The sequence below is a fragment of the Athene noctua genome, chromosome 4, assembly GCF_965140245.1.
Source record: "Athene noctua chromosome 4, bAthNoc1.hap1.1, whole genome shotgun sequence".
In the NCBI taxonomy this organism is placed as follows: Eukaryota; Metazoa; Chordata; class Aves; order Strigiformes; family Strigidae; genus Athene; species Athene noctua.
Window position 1 is genome coordinate 7,668,379 of NC_134040.1, and position 6,165 is coordinate 7,674,543.

The following is a 6,165-nucleotide window of genomic DNA, read 5'->3' on the forward strand; positions in this document are numbered from 1 at the left end:
TGCTAGAAGCTTTTTACATTCATGCTAATAATCTGCAAACTTGGTAATTTCACACACACAAACTAGACCTCTCTTTTTATGTTTCAGCAAAGATTTAATGTATGGTGCTGTAACATTACTAGGCTGTGTTACTTTTACCAATACACTCTGTAGACTCTATTGGTAAGCTGTGAAATGCTCTCAGAAGTAACAGTAACTGCACTATGCTTGTGAAAAAGTGCAAGTCCTCTACATTATGAAGGCTATTGGCCTTGATCCTTAACCCTTTATCTATTTATTCCTTAGTTAGAAAAGCTGCACAATTTGTACAAGACCTGCTAGCCACTACTAGGAACTACAGAGATTCTAACAGAAGGGGAAATAAACACATAATTACAAAGCCGAAATGACCATTTCAGGGCTTACAATGAAAGAAATAAATAAGGCAAACCAGGTTTGCATATCTGCTCCAAGAAGAATGCTATCAAAGCACAAACCAGCAGATTTCTTGACCAGGAGGATTCAACCAAGTCTCCTTTAGGTATTCCACAGTGTCTCCTCGCTTTAAATGCCTTCCAGGGTCAATCCACCACTAGTGTTTCGTGGGCAACAACAGAAAGGAGAACATGCATGAACATCTGAATACACGCAAGGAGAAAAGGTGAGCAAGACTGGAATGAAGCTGTTTACATTGAAAACATGCCTTGAGACTCCTGGCTGCTTTTGTTCCTCTTCCCTTTATCCCTCCCTCTAACTCCCAGCTAGGCTTTCCTGCACCTCCGCTGCACCATCCCCAATTTATAACGTTCCCATATTACAGGCAACTGTTAGTGTAACAGCTAACACACCGAGAGCTGTCCCTCACCCAGGCTGGGTCCTGTTAGCAAATCTAGGTCAAAAAAATAGTTGAGACTGGACTGGGTAAACCCAAATGGCCCATCTGTTCCTTACTCCCATCACACAAGGCTTTGCCTGTCGTCACCCACTGTGGCTCTCAGAGCTCTATGCTGCCTGTTTCAATTCAGTTGACTTCAGAGGAGCTGGAGATGGATGAATTGTTTTTTCACCGTATTCTGCACAGCCAAATGCATGAAGATGCAGATGTACTTAGACCACCTCCAAAGCCAGCTTCTGTTTGGCTCAAAACTGAGCTGGGCAAGGATGTCAAACATGGCTAAAATGTGTGCTCGGTTAAGGCAGGGGCCAGAAAAAGCCTCTAGGAATGTCTAGTCGGACTGATTTCCTCTTTGTGTTGTTTTCTCCAGATGCCTGAACATGGGGATAGACAGCCCTCGATCTTGTTACGGAGGCTGCCCTGATGGGAAATGCTTCCTGTGCCTTTATTTGAGAGGCCCTGTGTTGGTTAGGTCAAAACACAGCCTGCGTGGGGTGATTCTCTAGAGTGCCACAATTAAAGTGGATTCTCTCAGCACTGTTGATGATCTGCAGAGGTTTTTTGGCATGTGGGCCTTGGCAGCACAGCTGGGGTGAGGGCCTGGTTTCACAGTATTGCACGGTGGACCAGGATGGAGAACAGCCTCTTTTCAAGCTTTGATGGCTTCTGAGTAGCTCTATGGCAGCAAGGTCAGGGGACTGCTGTTTGCTGTGGGCAGGGCTGTGAGGGACCTTTCCCATGTCCTGTATAGAAAAGTAAAGCAACTCTTGTTATTTGCAGAATAGAGTTTTCCTCTTTTACTGGTGGTAAATTGTGAGTAACTTGATATCACAGCTTGTTCACTGACTCCTAACACTGAAAAGCCTTTAACACCCAGAGTCTTGTCCCTCCCCACCTCGTCACCACACAAATATTACTTTGTCCCAACAAAGTTCTTTCCCCCTCCCCTCCAGACAGTTAGCACCTTAGTCCCTGGTGCTACTGTACTCTCACGAGTCCAGGAGAAATGTTTAGTATCTTTCCAAGGGACAAAGTATCAGGGCTTTAAACATAATTGAGGGAAAAGCTGCCCAGAGCTCATGGGGCACAGCAGCCAAAGGGTCCTTGGGGCAGGACATCACTAACCTTCTCCACAAAGACATCCAGCAAGCTGATCATTTTGTTATGAAGGGCATTGGTGCATAGTGGTGCAAATCAGGCAGTTTTCCCTGTAAAGTACTACAGCAGTCGGGTTCTGGTGATGCAGAAGATTTAGTGACTGCATAGAGCTAAAGGCTGCTGGAGCTGATGGGATACCCAGCAATCCTAAAGGTGTGCTATGAAAGAACCCCAAAGGCTCACAGCACGGACAGAGCAGTGTCTTCCTACTCACACAGATGTTTCTGTCTGCACAGAAGAGATCTGTAGAAAAAATCTGGCACAACAGCACATGTCTGACCATCAGAAACAGCATGTGCTCCAGAGGGATGCAAAGCTGATCTACAGACTGAAGTATGGTGGCATTTTTGACACCACAGAGGAGAGAATTATCAAATCGCATTTCCTCAGGTCACGAGCAGGTTAAATTCTAGAGGAAAAACAGGACTATCATAGATAAGCCCATAGTGCTGCATCTTGATGAGTTATGGCATTCTTTCCTGACTGCCAGAACACAGGAGTTCAAAAATAAGTGGTAGCAATTTCGCATTTTAATTGGCACAATTGTAGAAAATGCTACTTGGCAGGTATCAGGTATTATGTCTAACAGACCAAGCATTTGTCTGCAACAGACTTCCTTTGTATTACAAAGCAGTAAATAGACATGATGCTACCTTATACGGTATAAGTGTCACCTTGTGAAAAAGATAAGTGATGACTGTGAAATGAAGCTGAAGCTGGCAATGATAATGCAAACGAGGATACCTTCAGCATTAGCGGTGACCCCGTTGCATGAATAGCATAATTCTGACTTGTCATAAAATCTTACTCTATTGTTTGTCTGTGCATAAAACACCCTTGTAGTGAAATACATACTCTTGTGTTCTCTCTCAGAGAACTGCAAAATTAGTGCCCTCTTATGACTTAAAGTCAGAAAGGTGCAGACAGAAACACTGAAAAGAACTTGAGGATGGCTCGATCCCTGTGTTCCTCAAAGCTATCCACCACAGCCTTAGCACCGCATCCGAAGTGTTGGATATCCGCTGTGATGGTGCATCGGCCCTGTCCCAAGACTAGTGCCTTGCCAAAGTACTCTTAAGAAAGTTTCCCAATACCAAGCCTAAACAGTTTCTTCCTTCAGAGCAATGCTGCTTACACCACAAGCGTGGTAACCCCTGCTTCCCCTTTTACCTTTCACATATTTGTGGACTGCTGTATCTGAATTACTGTTTTAACTTCCACTTTAGTTTATTTAGTCCCTCGCCTTTGTTCATTTTTGGGTGCTTTTCTGATGTTTTATCTTCAGACTGTACATCACTTTGTTGCCCTTCTTTTATTATTTGTAGCTTTTTTTATATAAATTCCAAACTGAAAAGGACAGAATAGTACAGATTTTACTCCACTTACTTACCCAAAAGAGTGGTAAAACTAAATAAATTTGTTTAGAGGTAGGTTAGCACCCTCTGGTGTATTATTAGTGTACTGCAAATTTTCTTAATGATTAAAGGACATTAATTCCTCATGAAATCAAGAAAAAATCGGTGAAGATGGATACCTAAGAAATCAATACAGAAACTTTTGTGCCTGCTGGAAGATAGGGGAAACTTTGCTTTTTTTCCTTCTCCTCTTCTTAAAGTGGAAAATACTGAATTAAGTATTTTTAATTTTTATGGAAAATATAATAAAAGCATTGAACTTGGCAAATTAGATTCCTCAAATGGTTTTTCTTTTTATTTTTTTTCTAGCAGTTATTTTGCATGATATGAGAGCCACTTAGATGTAAGCTTTGAAAAATTTCACATTATAGTCAATTCATTACCTTGTGTTTTCAAAATTTTCATTTTGTCTCAACTGGGAAGCAAGAGGGTGTCATTTAGAGATATCTCTAGCATGTATACCTTTTTTTTTTTTTCTCTAATTACATTGTTCTCTCTTCAAAATGCATTTCAAAGCTGTAACATCTCCAAAGATAAGTGGTTTTGTCCTTCAGGATTGGATTGTAGGCTCAGATAGATTAGGTAGTACCTGTTAAGTAGAAGATACTACTAGATACTACTAAGTAGTCCAAAGCAAAAGTAAAATTATATAAATACTTATTTTTATACCATACTTCTTTGCTTTATTGAGGTGATGTTCCAAGTTCTCTTCTCAACCTACAGCCATAAAACACACTCTGGCCATGTTGAGCTTTTACCACAGAAAAGGTGGACTGATGAAGATTACCAGAACCATGAAGATCATTAATGAATTTGTGTGGAAACTACTGTGGTCAGCAGCAATACAGAAATCATTCAGCTCTCTGGGCATATTTGTTCACAACTTTGAGTGATAGGCTGCATTTTTTTATTATTGTTATTTCTGTAGCACTAGCATATATGACTCCTTCCTATATGATTCCTTACAGGGAACATTCAGACAAGTCCCATTTATAGCACAATTTTGCAGTTTTATCGACCTCAAATTCTGTTTTCATTTACAACCATGCAATTGATGGGGATGGAGGCAGGCAGGGAGGAGGGAAAAACAAAACCCAGATATTTCACCTGATAGTAGAATGCAACTGTCAGCAATTATAAAAGCTATAGTATGACTTTGCAGACTTGGATGATGTCTCTGCAGTGTGATAAAAACAAAATTAGAAAGAACGCTCTCTTGTGGTCCAAACAAACAGAAAACCATTGGGGCACAATGGTGGAAGTCAGCAACAATATTTTACTAGACTGATTTTCCAAGTTCTTCTAGCTCATCTGGAACCAAAGAAGAGTAGGATTTTTAAAAGTTACAGCACACTCTTTTACTTGTATAGGAATTGTGAAACCAAATCTTTCAAATGGAAGTTTGCTTGAAATGAAATTTACTTAGAAATCCCATCTAAAATTGGAAACACAAACTTTCCCATGGTAAAAAATAAAAGCAGTTTTACATTGAAATAAGGAAAATGTGAAGTTAAAATTTGTTATGGAAGCCCCTGCTCCAGAGGTGTTCACAAAACAGGTGTTTCTCCATCTTATTTTAATCTCATTGAAGGGGAACACCTGCCAGTTAAAACTCTTCAGATTGGCTAGCTAAGGAGATGATGTAAGAAAATGAAATAAAATTCAGAGATAGTAAGAACAATCATTCACTCTTCTGTTTTCTGGGTGAATTAACATTTTGTCACAGCATCACAAAAAAAACTTCTTTATATTCCCCTTTCTATTCTAACTTTTTTTTCAGGTCAAACAAAACATTTCAATCCAAAAGAAAGTTATCATGTACTCAGGGGACTTTATCTGAAAAAAAAAAAAACCCAAACCAAAACAAAACAAAAACAAAAAAACCCCACACACACAAAAAAAAAACACACACAAAAAAAAAAAAAACCCACACCTACCCAGGTTTTAGTTTTATTACTTTTAAAATAGTCCAGGTAAAATTAGGGCCAAAACAAAGCAAAGGTGCATACTTGATGACTCAGCCCTACCAAAATTTTACCATTTACCATAAAATTTAAACTTAAGAGTTATTCTCAAAAGAAATAACCCTTCATTCAAAGTCTTCAGTTGCTATTACTGTGTGAGAGTAAAGGTAGTCTCCACTGTGTTTTGTCTCTTCATCCCAGTTCCCCCACTGAATTCCATTTTGAGAAGAAATCATTTGTACCTAAATCAAATGTAAACATCTTGAAGTGTAGAATAGAAACTGTCTTATTAGCTTAGTAGAGCCTGACAGAATGTAATATCCCCCAAACCTTACCCCTTTCAACAGTGCAAACAAAAAGTGATGTATTTATTAAGAACGTAAACTCGGAATTCTGGAATCAAAAATACATAAATTTAGACATTTTTTAGGAGTGGGCCTCAACTTTAATACTGTACAGATGCAACCATTTAAAAATAAAGTTCTGCTGCAGCTCAGTGCCTCACAGCAAGAAACGCTCATTGAATATATAATCATGCTTTGCCTTAACACTAGCTGATAAAGGCTGTTTATTTATACAACACATTTTAAGCCAAAATTTCTAGAAACAGCAAGAGGCTTTTGTACTCTTGTTTAAAACTACTGTAGATGTTGTTAATCAGCAAGATCAGTGATGTTTAAACACATTATTCATGCTGAATAGTTAGCTGGTTTATGCCAATTTGACATTTTATAGAAATTACAAATACTTTGAT